The sequence below is a fragment of the Petaurus breviceps genome, unplaced genomic scaffold (genome assembly GCF_028583685.1).
Source record: "Petaurus breviceps papuanus isolate PSGF00001 unplaced genomic scaffold, PetGlider_PUasm1.0 189, whole genome shotgun sequence".
Lineage (NCBI taxonomy): Eukaryota > Metazoa > Chordata > Mammalia > Diprotodontia > Petauridae > Petaurus > Petaurus breviceps.
Genome location: NW_027185809.1, coordinates 34,098,467 through 34,125,166, shown reverse-complemented (window position 1 = coordinate 34,125,166; position 26,700 = coordinate 34,098,467).

Sequence of the window (26,700 nt, the reverse complement as noted above, 5' to 3'; positions counted from 1 at the left end):
GAGAGAGAGAGAGAGAGAGAGAGAGAGAGAGAGAGAGAGGGAGAGTCTGGTAGTTTTAAAGATGCAACCTGTTCTGGTTATCTAGCCAATGGAAAGACTGTTGCTACCCACATGACAGAGAAAGGCAGAATGTCTTCTTCCAGAACCAGGGTACCTCCATGTTAGGTTATCTGGCATGCTAGGATACTGAGAGAAAAGTGAGTTGCAAGAGGTCACACAATCAGTAGGTCAGATTACCAGGGTAAATTCATTCCTCTGAGAAATGTAAATTGTTTTAGATTTTAATGAAGGTACATTCATTTCACTCACAACTATAGTGAGATACACAGAAGATATGCTTTATCCCAGAGTAATAATGTGGGACCTAAAGCTCCCCTAGCACTACCAGTGGGGTAGGAGTTGGGGCAGAGTATCTATGAAGACTTCTAAAATTTCATGACAAAAAATGACTTACCACTAGTGACCACTAAGAAAATGTTGAATGTGATGTATAAAAAGTTTGAGAGACAAAGTTTCTGGGTAATTAATCATTTTGCTAATCATACTAGCCAAAGACCCCAAAGACTGGAATTAAATACCCTGGAAACCCCAGGACTACACAGAACTGAGGGAATATAGCCTTACAGCTTCTGTCAAACACAATTGGTATGAACCATTCTGAACTCTGCTTTTGCCAAAGTAGAGAAATCTCTCTAGGGGAATCTCCAAAAGAAAATCTTAAGACGTTGTTTCAGTTTGCCCTCTCCATTAAGCATGATCTTATCTCGGGCATCACCAATTCCTTAAAGAAATTTCTTGCCCAGGAGATCCTAAATAGATATGTTTACTGAAAACACTCATAGAAAAGGTGAGCCTGGATGGCACAGTGGAAAGAATATTGATTCTGATGCTGGAGGGGTGCAGCTCAAATCCTGAGACTACAACTAACTTGTCTGACCTTGGACAAGTCAGTTAACTTGCTTCCCAGTTTCTTTATCTGTAAAATGATGTTGGACTAGGTGCTTTTAAAGTCAAAATAAGCTTTTATTGATGACTTTTTTTAATATCAGCAAAATTTCCCTCTGTATTCCTTCTCCTTCCCCTTCTTTCTCCCTCCCAAAGAGCCATTCTATATAACAGATACTATTTTTAAAGACAAGAAAAAAGAGAGAAAAAAAATCAGCAAAACTGAACAATACCTCAAAAAAAGTAGAAAAAAATATGGGCAATGCCCCAGACATGTGGCCTCTTACCTCTGCAAAGGGGTGAGCTGGGCACATATATATTCAAGCCATTTTTTTTTTGTAATTTTGTAGCAGTTGATTTTGTTTTTTTGCATATGATCGTGTTGTAGTCATTGCATATTCAGTGTTGAAGCTCTGTTTGCTTTACTTTGCATAAGTTAATGCAGATCTTTCCATACTTCTTTGTATTTATCATATTTGTCATTTCTTATAGCACAATAGTATTTCATTACATTCATGTGCTACAATTTCTTTACTCATTCCCCAATCTACTTTGTTCCCAATTCTTTGCTATCACAAAAATGCTGTTATAAATGTTTTGATGTATGTGGGACCTTTCTTCTTATCAATTAGCTCCTTGAAGTATAAGCCTAGTTGTGAAATATATGGGTTAAAGGATTTGGAAATTTTGGACAGATGACTTCTAAGACTACCAAAGTCATCTTCTTTAAGCATGGATCTGACCATGTCACCACCAATCCCTCCCTCTGCCCCCCCCCACACACACTCTATAAACTTCAATGGCTCTCAATTACCTCCAGTATCAAATGTAAAATAATCTGCTTTTCTTTTAAAGGCCTTTATAACCTAGCTGCATCCTACCATGTAGGTAAAGAAAGGCCTTTCCAATCTTCTTACACTTTGCTCCCCTCCACTTAACCCCTGTTCTATTAACACTCTCCTCTTACTTACTTACTTACTCCTACAAGACATTTGTAAAGCCAAGCACATGCAGCTTTCTAGAGGACTGCTGCGGTGCACAGGTTCAAGGTTCTGATTACATAGTAGAGTGAACTCTCTATTTATTCAGTAACAAACTAAGGCAAAACATTCTCAGAAATCAAAATACAGCATTCACAATGTTATGACGTAACAACTTATGACTAAAATGGCCACGTTGTTTTCACCAAAGTGGCCACATAGTTTTAAACAAAGTACAATCATTTAGTACCTCCATCATTTAGTAAGTCCTTAATTCAATCATCTTTAGGGAGGCTTATCTCCTTAATGGACACAAAGTACAAAGGTCAAAGTTCTTCACCTCTAGGTCACAGTAAATCATAATCTTCTCAGTCAGCATCAGGTACCCAAGAAGAGATCTTTTCATCTTGACTCAAGGCTGGCTCTCAGCTTCCATGGTTCCTCTTCCATGGTCCCAGCTCCTGCCCGAATCTACACAACTGTCATCTGGGTTCAAAGAGTTCACAGTGTCCAGTCCACCTCAAGTCCTTCACAGTTTCTGTTTCTGGGAAAACAAAGCTTAGCAGAGCCAAAACAACATTCATGCACATTGCTGGCACAATCATTAATTCACTATCTGCTTGTGAAATTAACAGGGACCCACAAACAAGGTCCAAGAGGTCAACACAAATCATCAACATAGAAATCATCACTCTAGTTCCAGGGCCTCTGAAAACATCAGTAAGACCCTCATCCAGGATTTCTGTAAACATACAACAAGAAAATCCTCTTTCAGGGCTTCTGTAACAGTAGCAACGTCCTCTATCAGCAGATGAATCTGACAAAGTAACATCAAAACAGACAGACAAAGTACCAGCACCACTGCCATGCTTCCTCTCAGTTCTCCTCTCTTCCCATTTCTTCAGTTCTTCTCAGTTCTCAGTTTAGTTCTCAGTTCTCAGTTCTCCATTCTGCCACCACAAGTTCTGTTCTCCATTCTGTTCTCAATTTGTAGCAGTTTTCAGAAGTTCTCAGGATCCTAGCAGTTCTCCCTCTCTCAGTAATTCTGACTCTCTAGCTTAAGCTTTTCTTTATATATGGTATTAGCTCCTCCTTGTTCTACCCCTTCCTGTTACATCAGCAACTTCTTCCCACTGTGGAATTCACAAGTTCTGGATTTAAATACTTGATACAATCACGAACTTGAAACAAGGTGCTAAGTACCTACTTGCTTGCCAATACAAGGGGCAGGGAAGATCTTCAATTCCCCATTACCATCACAACATTCCATCAGCAGACTCTAGACATTTTCACTGGCTCTCTCCCATTCCTGAAACATTCCCCCACATCATCTCTGCCTCCTGACTTCCCTGGGTTCTTTCATGTTTCAGCTAAACCCTACCTTCCATAATAACCTTTCCAAATCCTCCTCAATGCTAATGTCTTCCATATGAGATTACCTCCAGTTTTACCTTGCATATATTTTGTATAAAAATAGTTGTTTGCTGGGGTGGCCAGGTAACACAGCAAGTAAGAGCACTGGCCCCAGAGTTGGGATGACCTGGGATTGAATCCAGGCTCTGATACTTAGCACCACACCCAGAAATAACTGGCTGTGTAAACTTGAGCAAGTTACTTTTAACCCCAATTGCTTAAAAAAATAGTTGTTTGCATATTTTCTCCCTCCATAGAAAGTTAACTCCTTGAGGGCAGAGACTGGTTTTTGCCTTTCTCTGTATGTTTAACTCTTAGCACAATGCCTGGCACATAGTGAGTGCTTACTGCTTGAGCAAGGTTTCCTCCTGCTCTAAATATATGATGCTATAAGCTTAAAATTAGAGGAGGAAACTTTTATTTTAATTGGAAGAGGAAATATGTAGCCAAACTTCAATTCTTATCCAAGGCAAGCAATCAATTATTTAAACCTAATGATGTTAGCTTTAATGTGGAAAAAAAATCACACAAAACTATGTTTTGTGCTCTCCATCAGAGGATGAATGGAAAGTCTTTCAATGGATTAAATAAGTCAATCACACAACAAGAATTTGTTAAGTGCCTTCTTTCTGCCAGGCACTGTGCTAATCATTAGTCGGGTGTACTAAAAAGGAACCTCAATGCTTGTGAATAATTGTCACTTATAAAATACTTTAAAAGGGGCTTCTCTCATCTCTTACTACATACAATTGGTATCCTGAGTTGATACAACCATAATTATCCCATCCATTCAGTATTTTTTAAAATTCCATAACAAATATAATTATAAATATGAAAATACTCGTTTTGGGGTAAATTTATCTTCATCTACATTAGAAATCTAATATCTAAAGCTGCAATGAAATAGTTCTTACTAGGGTACAAGGATGGTAGAGATTTTTAAAAATATTTTTGGACTTGTATATGAGTCGTGATGTAAAGTCTGGTGGGATAATTATCCTGAAGACTTAATTCCTGTGTCATCAGGTATTTATAGACATACAATGAATTTAACAATGAATTAATGCTGATTAAACAGCATTCAAGGTGACTAAACATTAAATATGATTGACAGTTTATAACTCAAACACACTAAAAAGATTAAATAATATTAGAAAGAAAGTGGCAGGTGACTTCTTTCCCCTCAAGGCATTATGCCCTAGCTAGGAAATGGGTTGAGACTTCTAATAACATTGCTAACAAGTGAGTACTTAAATGTTTGCTTGCAGCGGTCCTATTCTGGTAAGAAATGCAAATCCCATTATGCATCTTTTTCATCATAGTGAAGTTGCAATGGCTATAAAAGTTAGATATAAGGTAAATGAAAGTGTAACTTCCCTTGAGTTAAAATAACCTTGAAATATGTCTAACTTCTAGGGACCGATAATGTTTCAAAGCCATTTTAGCAGAGATCGTTTCTTCAATATCTGATACACCCTCTCTCTGGGAAATACAGTCAAGCCAAGATTATCCCAAATTCAGCAATTCATAATTTCACTTATCCAAAGTTACCTCTATATAAATTCTTCCTTTGAGCTAAGCCTTCAGATATATAAAATTATTCCTAGTTAAATTATAGTTCATCCTCTCTTCTTGCATCTACCCTAACAAGATCCCTTCTAGTGGCCTCAAAAGATTTCCCTCCAACTCCTGAATGTTAATCTCTTCTATAACTTAGATCTTATTGGCTCCTATATCACAAAAATTCATATATTTTCAATTTTAAAATATGAAACCCTTTTTTGCCGCATCTCTCATTTCATTTCATCCTCACTATAGCCTGGGAAAGAAGGCAGAGAAGGTTTTTCTACCCCCATTTGACAGAGAAGTAAATAGAAGTTCAGAAAGGTTCAGACTTATCTAATGCCACACAGTTATTTAGCTGCAGATTCAAAACTAGAGGCAAGATCTCTGACATCTTTTTTTTTTTCTTACACCAGACTGCATTGTCATTCCAAGATGAAAGATGTTGTTCTACATTTTCTGCTTCCATCTGTTTTATAGCATGATCAGGTATTGCTCATTGACCCCCGGACCCCTCTAGCTGTTATGTTATCTCTTTTCTATTTACAGACAAAATCCTGGGATATGCCCGTGAATATGACTCTCTCTACTTGCTAACCACCCTCTTTGCAATCTGTCTTCTAACCTCTCCATTCCACTGAAACTATGTCACTAAGGAAATCAATAGCTTCCTTTTGCTCAAATCCAATGGCTTCTCCTCTGTTATATTTATTGTTTCAAATGCTGTTGATAAGCCCTTTCCTCCTCTTGACATTCTTATCATATTATGCTGGTTCATCTCATATCTCACCAATTTCCCCACCTCAACCTCATTAAATGTGCATATCCCTCAAGATTAAGCCTTTTTTTGTATTCAGTTCTACACGTTGTCCCTCCAGGAACTCATCTACTTACATGTTTTCAATTACCAATTTTATTTGTATGATTTTCCAAAACTGTTTAATTACTCATATGTCTCTGCTTCCATTTCCAGGGCATTTTCTCCCTCCAGCAGTAAAAGCTGATACCTCTGAAAGCTTCAGGAGAGCAGTTGTGGTAGGTGTGAATGATACTTTGCTCTAAATAAAAGAAAGTTTAGCCTTTGTTCCCAATTCTGGGGCTCCTCTTTCTAAGCCTTCTAAGCTCAGTCAGAAAGTCCCCCAAGTTTTCCCCACTATGAGTGACAGAAGTAAATGAACTAAATCATTCCTTCTAAAAATTGAATAATTTATTAACCACAATATATAATATATAGTAATAAAATATATTGGTCCCTTGGTGGAGTCCTTAAGATGAACTTTATGTAACTGTTACTTACCACCATCTCTGTCTAATTGCCATTACTTTCTCCACCACTCTTCACAAATATATGACCCTTCCCTCCTACAAAAGTAGTTATTGATACTTGTCTTTTCTATGAATCATTCCCAGCTTAATGTTATTCACTCTCCCTCTAACTTTAGCATGTTTAGGCAAGTTGTACTATCCCTATAGTAGTTATACATTATTTATATGTTTGCGTTTTATGCAATTTTGTATTAGATGCATTGAAAATTCTGTCATAAGATATCAAATGCAACAGAACTTTGCCTGTTGACAAGAAGTGGTTCTAATAATGAAGAAATGTGGGGGCAAAAGGTGTGACCTATGGAACCCCTTCAGTTACCTTCTCAAGCTTTGTCCCCATTGAGACCAAAGGGATGGTCTATACATGAATGTCAATGGCCTTTTTCCACAGAAAATAGGAAACAAATTCCAAACAATCCTGCAAACAGCTGACCCTTTTAGTACAATGCTTAAATATTCCAGTGCTGTGCCAGGCCAGCATGTGCAGAGTAAATATTTTAATCCCTAATTAATCACTTTGGTTAGATTGGTAAAACAGAAGTCTAATGAAAATAATTTGAAATTTCCTTCATGAATAATTGCATTGTTCAGGGAATTGTGGGAAGAGTCAACTGACTGACCTTCCATTCTTTCTCAGCTGTACTGCTCTGAGACTTAATTTGTGTCCTTCAACTCTTTTCAGTAGCCGTCATGAGATTAGAAATACCTTCCGTGCAGTTTAGCAGCAACTATGCTAAAGGACAGTTCAGTCAGCAGAGAGGTAAAAACCAAACAATTGTCTTTTGTCCTGAAGGGGAACCACACAGATGGATGTAAAAGGTAAAGTGCTGTTATAAGCCTGCTTTCTTTTATTAGGTCAGGAACATGATGGATTGTACTAGGTTATTGAAATACTTACGGTCCTCTTTAATTAGAGATGTGAATTACAGGGTGCCCGGGGTTTGGAGTATTTAAGAAGGGAAGGAAAGAAAATAAAAGGACTTTCCAGTTTCTTCAGTCTGGTGAATGGCACTTGATTAGCTTTATACCACTAGATTTAATTAGTTACTTAACTAAAATAAATCTCAGAGGAAAGTGTTATTGTATTTCCCCAGGCCAAAGGTTAGGCCACCTTACTGATTTACCTGCTTAGACATGTTATGACCTGCTAATAACTGTACTGTGAATACTTCTCCCCTTCCTCCCCCCCACTTCCTTTCATTTCCCTCACACTGATCATGCCACCTTACCTATCCCTCTATCCCTTCCTGTCCCATTACTCTGGTTGAAATGTCACTAGCAACTAGGACTGGCAACATTCCATGTGGCTGGTGCACTTTGGCTCACATTGTTGGGGTTGCTAAAAATTGCCTGGTCCACCAGTCAGTTTGGCCAGTTCTATGGACTGTCAAAGTCCACCTGGTAGACCATCTGCCACCTGCCCCTGGAGGTTCTTACTCTTTTGTTTTCCAGTTCATTCTTCTGCCTGAGTCTTTCAATTTTATTTGAGAGGTTCAATGTTTAGAGGATTGTCTCCATTGTTTCTCAGCAATCAGTTGACATGTTAGAGAAATACTGGAAATGCACCCTGAGTATAGTGGGCTTTGTTCTTAAAATATCTCCACTGATCAAAAACTCTGAAATATCAAAGTTACTTTAGGGATTTATCAACAAGATGGGAAAATGCCTCTCAAGTCACTAAGCAAATAGTTGTCAGATTTGTTACTCAAGTGATAACTGAGCCAGATTTGGGGGTTGATTTGGTGCATGTGCCAAAAGCACTTTGGAAGACATCCCATCATACAGGATGGGATGCATAGGGAACTGGAAGCCTGAACCATGTAATTGATTACTCACTCTAAATGTCAGTAAGAAAGGCGTCACTATCTTCTTTTGGAAAGGAGTCCCCACATAAAACTTCCCCCCCATGAGCATTATTTCACAAAACGTTGTTAATTTGTTATAACCAAGGCCCAACCTAAAGTCACATGCTCCAAATGATACAGATCAAAACATTCCCATGACTTCTCATTCTTCAGGACAAAGATCAACCTGAAGACTGGAAATCTTCCTCTTGTTTCCCACCCCTCTGCTCTAATCTCTGGGTACGTGGATTTAATAAATGGCATTTATATAGCATTTTAAAGTTTTTGAAGTATTTTACATAAATTATTTCGCTTGACCCTTCAAAAAACTTGTAAGGGAAGCGCTATAGGTTTGTATCATGGTTCCCATTTTACAGATAAAGAAACTGAGTCTTGGAGATATTAAGTAGTTTTACTGTTAAATATCACATATAGGTAGGATTTGAACCCAAGTTTTCCGCTTTACCCACTTTATCATGGACCATTTGGGCTGATCATCTATCTATCAGTCCCTTATCTTATCCCTCCCCCTTTTTTTTAGTGGTTCAGGTTTCCTCCCTCCCTGGATTCCCCTACAGGACAATGGGAAAATACACAACTAATGTCTGGGGCAATCTGACCTGTAGATTAGCTGTTTTTGATGTGCTAGCAAAAATTTAGTTAATTAGTACCAATTAATAATAAGCAACAGGCAGGATGGAAGCAGCTGGCCTTATGATTGATTTCATAGTCTATAGGCTAGTTCTACTACTGGGCCAGATGGCTGAGTAGATAGAGCTCTGAACCTAGAGTTATGAAGACCTGGTCAAATTCAGTCTCACATATTTGCTAGTTGTGTGACCATGTGCAAGTCACTTAGCCTCTGTTTGCCTCAGTTTCTCTATCTGTAAAATGGAGCTAATAATAGCACCCACCTCCCAGGGTTATTGTAAAGTGCTTTGCAAATCTTAAAAGGCAGTATAAATGCTAGCTATTCCTATTACTTAGACTAATCTCTCTGCCATATTTATGGTTCCTTCAACTCCACATCATGAATCCTTTCCTTTTGACTACTGTTGCTATTGTGGATGGGTATTTAATACCTATTTGTCAAATGCTTCCCAATTTTCTTGGGGCTTTCTTATTAGGTGTCTCCCATAATGCTGTTTTTGGAAATGCAGTCCCCTTGTGGCTGAAGTTAGAAACATAGATGTGAACTACTCACTTTGGAATGGGATCCAGGACAGGTTTGGTGCCAGATCCAGTGTTTCCACACTTAAAATGAATTAGGTAACTGGTCTTAAAAACAAGAATCCTTTATTCTTTAGCCTACTTTTGGTCTGTGTCAGTATTGAACTTGGAAATATAAAGCTGGAAAGAACTTTGCCCAATTGTTTGGTCCATCTTGGCCAAAACCTTCATTTTATAGAGGTTGAAAATTGAGGCTGGGAGAATTTAAGTGATTTGCCCAAGATCCCATAGCTAGTCACTGGCAGAGGTGAGCTAGAATCATGTAACCTGATTCTTAAATCAATCTTCCTAAAACTGTATCACTGCCCTTAATCTAGTAGTTCTCTATTGACTCAGATTATTCAGAAAGTGGAGTGAAATTTCACAAGTTAAAAAAGTTGGATCACTGATATTTTCTGCACTTTTATGAGAAATGTACAAAGTCCAGCAGAAATTATCAAGTAAGCCTTGTTTTCCAGGGCAATGAGAATTATTTTAATTGAAAATAGAAAGCAGAAAAGTTGAAAAACTCTGACTCTTCCTTGGGATCACCATTCCAGAGTATTGCTCAGAATTTAGCTGTGTTTAGCACCAGGATTCAATCCTCTGTTTTTCCTTACCACCTCCCTCTCCCCTCAAATTGTTAATTACTTTGGTGGCTTCTTAATCATCCTAGCCTGAATCATTTGACTGAATATTTGGCACCAGGCCAGTGCTACCACTTGACTAGATAAAACTGTATGTGTGTTTATGTTGGGAAAAGGACGCGTACTTTTTTGTTGTTTATTTTTGCCTTCTAGAATGAATGTTCCATGAAGGACTTTTTTTTCTTTCATGAAGTTAAGTTTTAGAACTTCTCTATTACACTACCTCAAAAAATACTCATTTGTTTATGACATCTTTCAGCTCACAGAATGTTTCTTAATTTCAGAAATTAAAGGAGTCACTACAATAATATACTCCACTACAGAGTGGTTTTCATTGCAATGATTTTGTGACTTGTTCCACCAATTTCCTTCTAAATATGCTGAGGTCCTAAAAAACCTTCCCTTAACCCTATTAGTGCATTCAATCCATGTCCAGTTTCCCATATTTCACCCCCAAACTTGTTGAAAACATAGGCTATCTCTGAGTTCTTTGCTTCCTCATCATCCCTTTTTTCTCAATCCCTTGCAGTCTGCCTATTATCTACAAGCTCATACAAATTATTTTCTTAGAAATAACCATGAACTTCTCAGATCTTGTCCTCTATGGCCTCTGGGTAGCATTTAACACAAGTTGACACTCTTCCCCACCTTGACTTCTGAAGTGCCACATGCTCCTGATTCTCTGAATCTTTCTTTTTTTATTTTGGTTATGGATCAGATCTTTCTTTTATTAATACAAGGTTCTCTTAATCTTAATCCTCTTCTCATCTTTCTCTGTCTAAATCATCTGTCCTTATTGTCAGTCTCCTTTATTTCATCCACTTGCCTAACTTCAACTGCTATATCTATGCAGATTTCCCTAAAATTATTACGTAACTGAGGCTTTCCCATAGAGCATACTTGGACATAGGCCTGCACCCTGGCCACTTTTGGCAATTTGTGTTCTGGCTAGGTCACTTTCCATGTCAGACTGAGTTTGTGTCCTGGCCACTTCCAGTGAGACATGTGTTTTGGTCTTTTGATGTAGGGCATGTACAGGCAAGAGATTTCTGCTTTGCCCCCATGTCTCCTCACCTTGCCAAATGATGGGGGGGAGGGGAAGGAAAGTGGTGTTAAGTCAAAGAAGACTGACCTTTAAACAGCAATAGCTACCTAGTTCATAGTTTTTAAAGGGAGAAACAGTGTCTGCTCCCTCTCTTCTTTTTTCTTTTCCTCTGAACATATGATGTGGGACTCTAACATTTTCCCCTTAGACTTCTTATGAGGTGGAAAGAGGGGATTTCTTCTCTATCTATTCCCATCCCCCAACTTTAGTAACTATGGCAGCTACTCACACATGGCATCAAGCACACATATTGGTCTAAATGAGCCTGAGATTGACGTCAAGGTATTTGCAGCCTCTTCTGTTTGTGTTTCCTTCCTTGAGCACAGGCAACCAAACCACCATTCTGAGAGATGGATTTTTTTAAGCCCAATGAATGCCTTGAGATTGCATGAGTTTATGGTTTCTTTCCCTAGTTAATTCTAACTGCTTGTAAGAGTGTTCCTCATAGCTGCTAGGATATCCAAAGGAGATGAAAACCGGCAGGAGGATGAGACATTCGTTGGCTTGCCAAAAGATATGATGCTTGAGTGGGTTTTTTGGACATTGCAGAGCTGGAAATGCCTGTTCAATACTTCCACAAGTGTTGTAGGTTTAAATGTTTTAAGTATTAATCTCATGGGAGAACATAATAGGAATAATTAATTATGGTATCATGTTTTAAATACCCATCCATGAGAATTTTTGAGTTGTTGATGTGCATTTTAAGCATTTTTTGTAGGAAAAAATATTATGTAGATCATCTCTTGCTGGGCAACCAGCACCTGACTTAGGAACTCCAGGTCCCTTTACCTTTAACTTTAATTCACAAGGTAAGAGACAAGACTGGAAATATTTATTTCTCAGGACTTCTCTCTATTTACTTGAGCTAAAAGAAATAAACTCTGTGTGTATGTGTGCATGTGTACGCATGTGTACATATGCTTTTCATCTTTCTTTGATTTTGGGGGTGTATAGGCTTAAAAGAGATAGTGCAGGGGTATCATGGCCTACCTCTTGTCACAGATATGATAGATACAAGAATGAGACATGCTTATTTTAAAAATGTGAATAATGTGGAAATTTGTTTTGCTTAACTATGCATATTTGTTATGAAGGTTTTATTTTTCTTTTAAAGAATGGGGAAGGGATAGAAAATAAATGCTTGTTAATTGAAAAACAAAAATTTAAAAGAAAAGAAACATACACACAAAAGAAGGGGAATCCAGAAACTTAAGGCCTAACTTCAGGATTGCTCAAGTAAACATATGACTGCCATATGCTCCTATTTGCTATTGTGCTGGGGGCAAAAAAAGGAGAGAAATCTCCTCCTCATCCCTACTCCACATTGAAAGTCCAAGAAAGAGCTTTGTTTCAGGACCCAAAGAGAATGGGAGTCATTTCTCCTTATTCTTCTTAGAGCACAGCATAGGAACAGCTCTTTCTGCCTGAATCTCCCTCCATTTTTAACATAGCCTCCCAAGTCAAAGAGAACAATAAAGCACTGTTATGTCATTCAAAAGTGTTTATATGCTCTTCAGCAAGACGTCATTGCTCATGTACAGTTCTATCACCTCTAATATAAGTTGAATCAGATAGCCTGCAACATAGTAAGCTCCCACGAGACACAGGGGTCAGATTATTGCATTAGATTGGAGATTAGACAAGGTGATCTGTCAGTCAATTCTAATGCTAGATTCTATGATTGTATTTCATATTTTTTGAATATTTTTCATTATTCTTAGCCTCCTTTTAGTTAGTGGTGAAATTCCTGAATATTCCCTGTTAATTCCATTCCTTAATTATTCTAAATTAAGAGTGATAAAACAAGACCACAGTTGCCAGTCTGGTATGAATTCAAATTCATTTTTTCCTACCCAGAAAAATACTTTCCCCATTAAACGTTAACCATCACTGAAGTTCTACAATGAGAATTTCATTGTCCTAAGGCTTTATGTCCACTAAAATATAAGTGCTTCTGGAAAAGGAGACATAAGTTATTTATTCCTCAATATATACATAAGTTTTAGGGACTTTTCTTGAGAATAAGTTGTCTAGTATTTTTAGTGTGTTCAGTGTTACTTCTTAGTGCTTGTGCATTAAGACATTGTGCCCTTGATGGAGGGAGGTGAAAGAGGGAAAAGATGGCACCAAATCAGGAAAAGGCCATGGGAAAGAGTTGCAGACTCCAAAGACAAATTTTGTCTGGCTTGTTTGCAATTTTGTCTAGAACAATAAATGGCTGGTGACAATAGTGCTTGCCTTTTGATGATCAAGATTTGCTTACAAAAATTTTAAAAACCTAACAACAGTCTTTTCAGCTATTAGACTTGAAAGAAAAGTAAGGAATTTTAGAGCTAGAAGAGTTCATTTACCTCCTCATTAGAGATAATTTACTTTCTCATTTCATAGGTTCAGCAATTTAACAAGCATCTAATAAACATCTACCATGTAGGAGGGTGCTAAACTAAAGCTCCAGGAACGTAGAGCAAATCTGAGACAGTCCCTGCCCTCAAGGAGCTTTTATCCTACTAGAGGATGCAGTCTATACACAGATAGGTAAATCAAAAGCAAAGGCAATGTATCAACAGTGGTTTACAGGTAAATATTTAAAAACCAAATTTCTGAAAAAAAATTCAAGACACATTTTTAATTTCAATCTGTATTATTAACATTGTCTCTATCACTTTAAGTCTAGACAATCAATAAAACAATAAACCAAACTCTGATTTTTAACATTTGCTGGTTTCTGAGGTACAAATATGCAAGCTGAACATTTAAGATGGTTTTAGCACACTTTGGGAGGAAACTGAGGTCTTCAGTGAAGTGAATTGCTCAGAACCAAACAACTAATCGGTGGGAAATTAACTAAATATGCGTTTCCTAACTTAGAGTCCAATTCTCTTTCCACTATACTGTGAGGAAATTTGTCAGTACTTATCTATTTACTTTTTATTTTAGATTTTCTTTTTATTCTTCCAAAGTCAAAGAGAGAATTTTAAGACCTCCCAAGAAAGTTCAGTTAATATAAGGAAGTAATTTACTTTCTGGAAATCTCTCCTCTGATTTTAATGAAAAATTTCCAATGAATTTGGAGTGCATTAATGAAAGGGACTGAGGAGAAAGCTGGAATTGGGAGTGAGCACTTGCTAGCCTGTCTTTACCTTAGAGTGGGCTTCAACCGTGTTACCCTCAGGATTTATTTAGCACAAGAATTTCATGACTTTGTCTTCTCTTCATCTCCTCAAATAGCAAGGCCCCAAATTATCAAAAGACATGCCAAAATTAAAAGAAAAAAAACTGAAAAAATAATTTTAAAAATTCAAAACAAAAAAAATGTTTTAAAAAAGAGTAAGGCAGTAGTTTTATATTGTTGTCAATTACCATTTCCTAAATATACAGTTTAGAGTTCATTCTCTATGTAGTGAGAGAAATGCAAGAAGGACTTTCGCTGGTGTCCTCCCAAAACGGGCTCCTTGTACTCCAAGAATGTTCTCAGGAGCATGTGAGTTTCTTTGCACTCACATTAAGGAGGATTAAACCAGCTAAACTGTTGTTACTCAGTTCCTTGGGATCATGTGACAAAGACTGAATAGCTTTGAGATGCTGGCATAGGCCTAAGTCAGTTGCTTGATCTCCAAATTAAATTTTGAATTGAATGATTGTTTTATCCTTTTCACCCTAATTGAGTCTTCAAGTGAAAAATGCTTAGCAAACAGAAGGAAAACCTAGGATTGTTGTGAATTAGTAAAGATGGTGTTAATTGAAACAGTTTTTAGTTAGTGCTGTAGGAACTATTAAATCCTCCTTTTAAATTTGATTAGTTATAAATCAAAATAAATTTCTGTATTGTGAGCAATACAATATATATCCAAGTATGTATCCAGCACAGAAATATAGTGTCATGATTATAAATTTTATGGAAAAGACTTTGTGGGGAGATAGAGAATTTCTCCTTTTACTCAAAATTGAAACAAAAACTATAGAGCAAAGTAAAAATGGTTACAACAAAAATTATGAGATAAATCAATTCATGTTTCAATACACTGATTTGTTTAAATTTATCTGTGTCTTCACTAAAAACTACAAACGTAGCATTATGGCCTTGGTTGAACATTCTGGTAAATGATGATCAGTATCTTTATGAATTCAAGTCACTGGGTCCAAATGAACTGTCTCTTTAGGTACTCAAAGAACTGTTGGACAGTATTGCCTGACTACTGTGAGTGATATTTTATAGGTTGTGGAATGGCGAGAGACACCAATGGAACAGAGAAAGGCAAATGATATCCCATTTGTTTTAAAAGGGAAAATAGCAGTCTGTAAACTATGGACCACTTCAGTTCTTGGGAAAGTTCTGGAAAGGATCAGAAAAGTGATAAGTGAATCTCTAGAAAAGGAAACAACAATTATAGAGTGACAGTGTGGCCTCATCAAGAATAGGCCTTTCCAGGCTAAGTTTAATTTCTTTCTTAGTATGGTTACTAAATTGATAAGCCATAGGAATGCTATAGATATAGCTAATCTAGTCTTTAGTGAGGTATTTGTCAAAATGATAAAATTTTATTCTGGAGAGGATAGCGAGCCATTGGTGGTTATCGAATAGGGTAGTAACCTGTGCTTAAGGAAGATACATTTGACAGTAGAAAGGAGGACATTGCAATAGTCTGTTGCAAAAAGGTGTTGAGGATGGTGGCAGGGTCAGAGGTGATAACTAATCAGAGATGTTATGAAGGTGCAATCCACTGGACTAGCAACTGCTTGAATATGGGGATTAAGCGAGATCAAGATCAGATGACACCAAGGTTTTAAGTCTGCATGATTGGGAGGATGCCGATGCCATCAACAATATTAGGGGAGTCAGAAAGAGGGGAAAATTTCAGGAAACAGATAATAAATTCAGTTACAATATGCAAAGCACTATGCTAGGCTCTAAGGAAATATAAAAATGAATGAGACACAGTGCCTGCCCTCAAGGTGTCTCACACATATTCCTGCATGAGAGGGACATAAGGTGTTCAGATAAAATTAAGGGGATCATGGAAAGCTTCTTGGAAGCGGTGTCATTTGAGCTGGTTTTATAGGATAATTAGGATTTCCATGAGTACAGATGGGGGATATCATTCTAGGAGTGGAGAAGAGGATTTCAGGTAGAAGGAAGGTCATGAGCGAAAGCGTAGAAGTAGTGATTGAGTGTTATTCTGATGAAGCATTGAGCAGTACGGTTTAGTTGAACCCAATAATCCCAAATTTGATATATATTATGTGTATCCTCTACCATAAAAGCCCCACCTTATTGTTGTCTTGAGGTGAACACTATCTTTTAAGACTATGGCAGCTGACTACAAACCCTAGCAAACTCTACCAAGCTGCAAAGGCTTCCAGGATGGTCACAGAGATAAATTGTGTGTGTTTTCAGTTGTGTGCAACTCTTCATGATTCTAATTGGGATTTTCTTAGTAGAAATACTGGAATGGTTTGCTATTTCCTTCTCCAGTTAATTTTACAGATGAGGAAGCTGAGACAACAGCATTAAGTAACTTGTACAAAGTCACACAGCTTATAAGTATTTGAGACCAGATTTGAACTCAGGAAGATGAATTTCCAGTCTTTCTGATCTCAGACCCCACTGTGCCACCTAGCTAGAGCTTGTGGACACTGCCTTAGTTACAACTCTCAAAGGGCCAGCAAGAGGTTTTCGATCTACCAATAAAATCACAAATGCTTAACATTTTAAAATAATACAGGCAGGTCATTCATACTCCCTAATCTAAATTCTTCCTGCTTTAAGTATTAAAGTCCAGGTTCTCCATTCTTTGGGCATGTCAGTGGTTTAAAAAGCTATTAAAGAGTAGAAACCCAAATGAGAATATTTGATGAAGATTTCCTACTTGATACTAAGTAGTTCCCTCATTTTAATTAGCTGTCTTCAATTCCCAATTTACCTCTTACAGGAATTATATAGGGGGCCAGATGAGACACTGAGCAGCTATTAACCCTTTGAAGTTTAAAATAATGCCTTTGGCCTGATTCTTTATGCTCACTTGACTTTTGTGGAAATCAGTCATTGATGCTATGAGTGTATTATACAACCATTGTCAAAAGAAATTTGTGAAAATACAACAAGAGAATTTTTTCTTGATGACATAATAAAGAAATTTGTATTTCCTATATTGTTAAAGTTACCTAAGTCTCCTTTGAGACATCATAAACTCTGTAATCTCATTAATGTTATTGTCACCATCAGTATGTCTTAATATGTTTTTTATATGTCCTAGATTACTAGATTTAAGAAAAAAATGAATTGATATTTGAAGTTGAATTTTTCTTTTTAGCAGTAACTTCAGAATCTGTTTCTGTACAACTTAGGATACCAGGTTATATCCTTCCCATTCTGATTTTTAGCTGTGGGATGCTGTTGCTTGGTCCTGATGACCTGGTGTTCACTTCCTTTTCCTATTTATTGGGGAAGAAATTAAGATATTGACTGACACAGTTTCTACATGGACAGATTTAACTTGCTGAACAAATAACTCAATGACAGACAGAGTTAGAAATCAGAATTTCCTGATGTTGCCTTGTAATTCTCAACTCATTAGCACTTACACAGGTTTCCTTGGTGTGTTTAGCGTGAGTGAGTTGAAAGAAAGCCTAAAATTAATACTTATACCAATATTATGTGATATTTTGGTAGGGGAAGTAAGAACTATAACTAAGTACTAGTACAATGTTACCTCTCAACATTAAAAACATTACAAAATTATTTTTTCTTTGAGTTTTCTTGAAGATTTCTAAAGTACATAACATAGTCTTAAATAATAATACACGATGCTTTATACTGTAGAACCATGTAAATGTTACATATGAAAGGGGCATTAAGGACTATTTGGTACAATTTCTTAGGAAATGGAGATGCTTAAAAAACCCCGAAACTCAGAGCAAAGAGTGACTTGACCGAGTACAGACAATTAGCCAGTGACAATCTCTTGACTTCCAGTCTTACTCTGTTTTTATTATAGTACACTGAGGATAGTTCCATTTCTTGGAAGGAAGATGAAATGTGCATAACATAAATAACATGGTTAACATATCAAAGTAATCCCATATAAATTTAGAACTAGAACACATCTAGACTCTCATTGGAGGTGAAAAGGAGTGAATAGCTGCCCAACTCAGATAAAAAGAAATATCCAAGGGCGGCTCGGTGTGCAGTAAATAGAGCACTGGCTCTCAGGAGGACCTGAGTTCAAATATGACCTCAGACACTTAACACGAAACTAGCCATGTGACCTTGGGCAAGGCACTTAACCCCAATTGTCCTACCTTCCCCCTCAAAAAAAAAAAGAAAAAAAAACAGTTAAAAAAGTTAATGAGAAATTATAATAATAATAACTAGCATTTATATATTGCTATGCAATTTGAAAAAAATACTTTACATATGATATTTTATTTGATCCTTAAAGCAACCCTGTGATGTAAGTACTATTATCCCCATTTTATGGATGAGGAAACACTGAAGCAGGTTCCGGTTAAATGACTTATTTGTCTAGGATCACACAAATATGGTGAGAATTGGCATAGAATTCCATTTCACCTACAAGAATAGAATTTTACGTCACTTTTATGGCACCTTAGAGATCATCTAATATATTTTACAGTTTAAGAAACTGAGATCTTACAAGATTAAGCAACTAAGGATCCCACATCTAGTTTGTGATAGAGCCAGGTGACAAGAATCTAGGTTTTGGGGGTTTTAGTCCAGGGTTTTTTTCTACTACAACATGATGGGATGCTGGGAAAAAGTAAAAAGACAAAAACAAGATAAACAATATGACTTACTAGTCCCAGAGGTAAAAAAATTTAGATTTATAAACCCATACTTGAAAAGAAAGCAAGTTTTGAAATGATTAGGACCTTTGTTAACGAAGAAATTATCACTCTGTGCTCCAGATGTTTCTCCGTCATTGGATTAGATTCAAAGTAGATAAAACTCAAATTCCTTACATAGTCTGTTCTCTTCCCCTTCAAAGAAATTAACACTATTTCTTGTTCAATAGAGCAGTGTAATGGTAAATATGACTGTGCCATTCAGATTTCTGTATCTAAGAATTCTTGAAATTCAATCTAATCCAGCTGGTATATAGTGTACCCTGGGTAGTCTCAGAAGAGTCAGTCAATAAAATAACATTTATTAAGTACCTAGTATTTGCCAGGCATGACGCTAAGCACTGGGGATATTTCCTTGTTGTTCATTTATTTCACTCATGCCTAACTCTTCGTGACCCCATTTAGGGTTTTCTTGGCAAAGATATGGGAATAATTTGCCATTTCTTTCTCCAACTGCGGATATAAAGACAGACAAACAACAGTCCCTGCCCTCTAGGAGCTTACAGTTTAATGGAGGAGAGAGCATGCAAGCAAACTATGTACAAACCAGCTATTGGTATAATAAATTGGAAGGAATCAGCATAGGGAAGGCACTATAATTAAGAAGGATTGAAAAAGGCTTTTTGTAAAATGTGAGATTTTTGCTGGTCTTTAAAAGAAGCCAAGGAATCCAGGAGGTAGAGATGTGGAGGAAGATAATTCCAGTCATGGAGAAACAGCTAGCATGAATACAAGGAGTCTGGAGATGGAGTGTCTTGTTCATGGAGACCAATATCATTGGCAGAGTATGTGAGGGAGAGGGAGTGACAGTGTGAAGCATAAAAAGGCTAAAAAGGTTGGGAAAGGGGGGGAGCAGTTTATAAAGGACTTTCAAAAACCAACAAAAGATTTTATATTTGATCCTGGAGGTGATAGAGAGCCACTAGAATGTATTGAATGGGGGTGGGACATGGGGTGGAAACATATATGGTCAGACCTAAGCCTTAGGAAAATAACTTTGGCAGTCAGTTGAGTACTGTTTGGAGATGGGAGAGAGTCTTGGCAGGGAGACAAACCAATAACTAATTGTAATAGTCTAGATGGGAAGTTATAAGTGTGGTGGCAGTGTCAGAGGACCTACTCTTCTCAAGAAAGTCTGATGTATAGCATGGGTTATGCCCAATACCCTAATACCTCATAAGGTTTTGGGTAAGGTACTAGGAAAGGAAAATGCCAGGAAAGTAAACTGTTAGAGAGGGACTCCATGGAAATGGAATACTGGGTCTGGTAGCCAAGGACTGAGTAAGGAAATGGAGTTGGACACATCAGGACCACAATACATGAGCTGGTGACATGAGGTATGGGGATAGCAAGCCAGGACTTACTGTGGTGAGAAAGACTTTGCCCCAAAGATGTTGGCACCCTTGAGCAAATTTCTAGTTGCCTTGCCATTGCTATAACTAATGTGGTTGAATTTTATGGGATAGTTCCTCTCTGGGGTAAAGCCTATTTTGAAATTTCTCTACAAGGATTATGTGATCATCTGATGCAAATGGGTAGCTAGGTGGCACACTGGATACAGTGCCAGGCCTTAAGGCCTAAAGACTCATCTTCTTGATTTGAAATCCAATCTCAGATACTGATTAGCTGTGTGACCCTGGGCAAGTCTCTTAACACTGTTTCCCTCAGTTTCCTCATCTATAAAATAAGTTGGAGAAGGAAATGGCAAATCACTCCAGTATCTTTGCCAAGAAAACCTCAAATGGGGTAATGAAGAGTCAAACATGACTGGAACAGTAACAACAACAATACAATTGACCAGAGCATCACTGAACAAAGTTGCCACCATGTTTGCGTCTATCAAGGGATTTTGTATGATCTTAATTATATGCATGAGAGTCACCTTAGTAGAGGAGTATGTTACTTTTTGCTCTAATCAGTCAAATGTTGCTTTATAATCAACAAACAACAAATACAAACAGGACCATGTGTTCTCTACAACTCTCAGTCAATTGTGTAACTTTGAATATGTGATTTCTGCTTATTCTCTTCTCATACTTTCTTTAAGAATACCCTTGAGACATGCAGAGATAATTCTCCTGTAGATATTACAAAGATGAGAATAGAGGCATATGGATCAGTGGTCTTTTAAAAAATTTTTAAAACATTTTATTTTTCTAATTACGTGTAAAAACAATTTTGATATTTGTCTTCTTTTAATTTGGAGCTCCAAATTCTCTCTTTCCACAACTGGGCATATAAAGACAGGCAAAAGACAATTCATAACTTCTAGAAGTTTTCCCCACCTCTTTCCCCACCATCTTTGAGAAAATAAACAATTTGATATAGGTTACTCATGTGCAGCCATACAAAACAAGTTTCCATATTAGTCATATTGTGAAAGAAAACACAGACAAAAAAAAAAAGCCTAAAAGAAATAAAGCATAAAAGTATACCTTTATCTGCATTCAGATACCATCAGTTCTTTCTCTGGAGATGGATAGCATTTTTCATCATGAAGTCCTTTAGAATTGTCTTAGATCATTGAATTGCTGAGAATGACTAAGTCATTCACAGTTGGATCAGTTGTCTTTTTGATCATTTTACCCCTGGAAGTCCCTTCCAGTTCTAAAGTCTATGCTCCTAATGAAACTAAGTAACTTTCAAGCATTCTATATTCCGGGGAAGGTTATACTTAGTTGGTATGTTTAGAGTGAAGGAAGGATAAGCAGGAAGAAGAAAGAAGTCCCTGGGGTATTGGAAAGTAGGGAGTCTAGAGGTGGGAGAAAGGACAGTTGGGACAATTTGTTCTGGGTCAGGTTTGTTCCTTGACCTTCTCTCAGAGCCCAAGCCTCTGAAATGACATTTTGTTCTGTCTCCAGACCTTGGCTTCCCCAAACCTTGAATAGTAAGGAGGATTATAGAATGACCTAGGGGGAGAAAAAGGCATTAATTTGGCTCTGTGATGAAATATATGCTGGAGGATGTTTCTCAGCAACAATTCTAGGATCAAGGAGACACAACAAATAGGTTGGGCAGGGATAATCTTTGCCCTGTATCATGATGACCTTACACAGCTCAGCAAGATGAAGGATGTTTGAATGTATAGTGAAACCTCATTAATTAGGGGTAGTTGAAGGGAAATCACCCATCCCACTTTCTCTATGTGTGTGTGTGTGTCTGTCTCTCATTCTCTCTTATCCTTTATCTCCCTGTCTCTGAGTCTCTATCTCCATTTCTATCTCTCCTTCACTGCCTCCCTCATTCTCTCTCTCTCATTTTCTGTCTATCATTCTGTCTTATCCTCTGTCTCTCTTTCTGTTCCTGTCTCTCATTATCTCTCTCATCCTCTATCTCCCTGTCTCTGTGTCTCTATCTCCATCTCTATCTGTCCTTCACTACCCCCCCCCCTTTCTCATTCTCTATCTTTCTACTTCTCTCTTGCTCAGCAGAGCAAATGAAGTAACTACAAAAATTAGTAGGGAGCGAGATTATGAGACCAGCAAAGTTTAATGGTCTAGGAGAGAAACTGTGCCGCCTGAAGCCAGCAAATTGACAGGCATCGGTAATGTCAGAGGCAAGAATTGTCCCTACACACATGTGCTCTGGTTGCACTTCTTCCCTATAAAAAATATGCCCACTCTTCCTAAATTTATGTGCCAGATCCTATATCCAAAGTAAATATATGGTTGGAGAATTTTGGACCTGGAAAAAAATATACATGTATTAAAAAATAAGTATGCATTTAAAAATTAAAACATTATGCATTTATAATTTGTGACATTTCTACTTTAACTTCCTTTGTTATGGTTCTTTGGGAAATATATTCAAAAAGTATAATTTTCAGTTGTCATTCTAACAGCAGAACATTTTTTCTTTTTTTATATTTCTTTAATATTATAAAAAGGTTATGTCTATTGTAATTACAACAAACATCATCTAGTTGCTATATAGCAAAAATAACCAAGAAAATTAACTTAAATGAATTGGTTTCTGTTTTGTTCTTGTGGAGCTGAGGTATATTGTTCATATTAGTATTTTACAATTTAACTTCCTCTTTTAAGGAAATGGAGAGAAGGAAGTTTGCAAAAAGTTTATCTTACATTGAAAATTATATGCCATAAATAAATAGTAGACATTTAGACCAGTGAAATTAGATCATGTAGGTCATATGTCCATTATAAGAAGTATATTACACAGTTAATTCTGCTTTGATTACCTAAGATAAAAAATTCCCATTAATTGGCTTATAATAATTACACAAATCAGAACTATCAGAACCCAGATCAGGGTCCTTAGCTTGAGGTCTATCAACTTGCTTGTTTTTTAAAAAATATTTTGATAACTGCAGGTAACCATAATTATTTTCCTCGGCAATCCTAGATGTTTTATATTATTATTTAAATAATATTATTATATTATTTAAAATGTTCTAAGGAGTCCAGAGGTTCATTGCACTAATAAAGGAGTCCATTATCTAATAGTTAAGAGGGTAAAGGAAAAAAGCAGGAGAGGTGGGGGAGGAGTCCTTTGTTTTTCTGCATCAACATTCCAAGAAAAGAGTATATACTGACAAGAATTTATTTATTTTATTAATTTATCAGAAACTCTGCATCATATTTCTAATATATTTTGCCTGAAATAATGAAATATGCTGTGCCTGGCACCCAGCGAGCACTTAATAAATGCTTGCTTTTTATCTAAATAATTAAACAATATGCAGGGTTGATACTGGACAAATTGATCCAGGCTCTGTTTCTGACAGCCTGTTTGTTGCTCTCTTTCTGTCAAACCGTTTCCTTTCCACTTAATATAATTTCTTTTCTTGGAATGTTAGAGCAAGATCCAGCAGGAGAAGGTACATAATACTATCCAAGAAGCTAGGTTTTCTTTTAGTGGGTGGTAGGTAAGAATTGCTAATCCAATCTGCTTGAGTTAACTCAAAACAAGGATTAGGGTTAAGTTCCAGAATATGTTAATCTTCCTTTATAGAAATAAACTTTAACACAGCCACCAACCCTACAGTTTATAATTCTTAGGAACAATGAGACAATTAAACTGGAGAGGGGAAACAAAAAATCTTGAACAAGTTTACTGGTTGTTACTCAATACTCTAAGCTCCTTTGATTCTTGATTATTTGGCTCTGTGTCACAGAAGCAGAAAATAAAAAAAAAAACCATAATTTATTATTCATTAGAATGCTCCTAAGTATATTATACCAGCTAATTAAATGCATACTACTGGCCTGGTAACTTTCAACCCCTACTTTATTAAAAGTACCTGTTAAAATTACATGTCACAAATGTCCATCAATATTAAGGTATTAAAAAATAAAATAAAGGACTCATTTCTGAAATATACAGAGAATTGAGCCAAATCAATAAGAATACAAGTCATTCCCCAAATGATAAATGGTCAAAGGATATGAACAGGCAGTTTACAGAGAAAGAAATTAAAGGTATTTATAAGCATATGAAAAAAGGCTCTAAATCACTATTGATTAGAGAAATGCAAATCAAAACAACTCTGAGGCACCACATCTCACCAGTCAGATTGGCTGAGATGACAAAACAGGAAAATGACAAATGCTGGAGAGGATGTGGACAAATTGGAACACTAATGCATTGCTGGTGGAGTTGTGAACTGATTCAACCATTCTGAAAAGCAATCTGGAATTGTGCCCAAAGGGCTATAAATAATTTCATACCCTCTGACCCAGCAATACCACTTCTAGGGTTGTATCCCAAAGAGATCATAGAAGTGGGAAAAAGACCCATATGTACAAAAATATTTATAGCAGCTCTTTTTTGTGGTAGCAAAGAATTAGAAATTAAGGGGGTGCCCATCAATTAGGGAATGGCTGAACAAGTTGTGGTATATGCATGTTATGGAATATTATTGTGCAATAAGAAACGAGGAGCAGATATACTTCATATTTACGTGGAGAGGATTATATAAACTGATGCTGAGTGAGAAGAGTAGAACCAGGAGGAATTTGTACACAATTACAGATACAACGTATGTGTGACAACCAACTTTGATAAGCTGGACTCTTCTCAGCAATGCAGTGATATAAGTCAAACCCAAAAGACTCATGATGGAAAGAGATGTTTACATCCAGAGAAAGAACTGAGATTGAACCCAGATTGAAGCAAACTACCTGCCCTTTTTCATTTTCTTGTTTGGTTTTGTTTCCTCTTTCCCATTGTTCATTCCATCTGTTACAATCCTTCTTTATAACCTGACTAATGCCTAATGTGAAAGTATTCACAGATACTATACTTGATTGTATACTGCCATGGGGGGAGGTGGAAGGGGGGAAAGAGAAAATTTGAAACTCAAGGAATTGTGGTAATGAATCTTGTAATCTCAAAGTAAACAAATTAATAAAGACCAAAAAAATAAAATAAAATAAAATTCTAAGAGTTTATTTTGTTAATAAATAGAATAAATTGTGCTTTACTCAAATCCAGATCTTTTTTGGTAAAGATCTCCAAGTAGGAAATGAATGAGTATTTTTTAGTGAAAAATCCTAGAAAATGCTGGAAAATAATATTTTTTTCAACTAGCACAGTGAGATTTTGGCATCAAAAGTCAACAATATTAATTGGATTTTGCGGAGATTTCTGTGTTTGTCAAGAGATCTGAAATTATTTGTATTGCTTTTCTTTTCTAATGTAATGGAGGCTCACCTCCTTCCCACTGCCCTTACCCCCTACTAGTATATACTCAGTGGAATGTTGAGTCTGTGCCTGGACCACTTTAAAGGAAAAAAAAAACAGGCTCAGCTTGGTACTCTATGATGATACAAAAACCCCTGGGTGATCCCTTAATCAAAACTATCCATTTCTCCCCTTTCCTACTTCCTATGATGGCTTCAGGGTGGGTGAGGTTGCATCAAAACTATGTCAGACAGGATTAGCCAGTTAGCTGGGAAGATCCATTCACTTGTAGAACATTTGTAGAATGACTTCATCTTCTAGACTTCTCTCTTCCTGTATACTGAATAAGTCAATATTTTTCCAACTTTTCCTTGAACTTCTTATGATGGGTGAGGACCTTGACATCAGCAAAAATGGCTAACTCCTTCCTCATAGAAGTAGCATGTGTTGGACTTGGTTTGCACAGACTGGATTTCAAAATCCCAACTGTTCTTTCTGTTTTATGTGTCTTTCCTGAGTATAGATGACTGAGCAGTGATTCGGAGGTGGATATTTCTAGCCTTGGGGTTAACTTTGTGAGTATGAGAGGTCAGGGTCTCCTAGGTGCCTCAGTAGGTATTGGCTGCACAATGAAAGTGGTCCTAAATGCACACAGTGCTTCTGAGAACAGAAGATGATGGGGCAGGTAGATGGCACAGTGAATAGAGCACACTGGCCCTGGAGTCAGGAGGACCTGAGTTCAAATCCGACCTCAGACACTTGACTTTCTAGCTGTGTGACCTTGGGCAAGTTACTTAACCCCAACTGCTCTCCAAAAAGCAAAAAAAAAAAAAGACAAGAAGATGATAAGCAACAAGATGAGCCCAAGCCATGATCCATAGTGTCATAAGAAAGGGACCCTGAAGGAAATGCTCAGAATGAAGATAAAATGGCTGTTCAGTATTCCTACAAAATGTTTCATGTTTTGATGTTTTAAGTATCAATATCCCAAAAGAATATAATCATTGTTATAAGATATTATTTAATATGTAAATTTTTTTCCAGTGAATTTTCACAACTCATAGTTGTGCTTGTGAGTCTTTTGTATTTAGCATTTCTTTTGTATGGAGGAAATAAATAGCTGTCCTCTATCTGATTTGCACTGAACATTAAATATTTTTCTA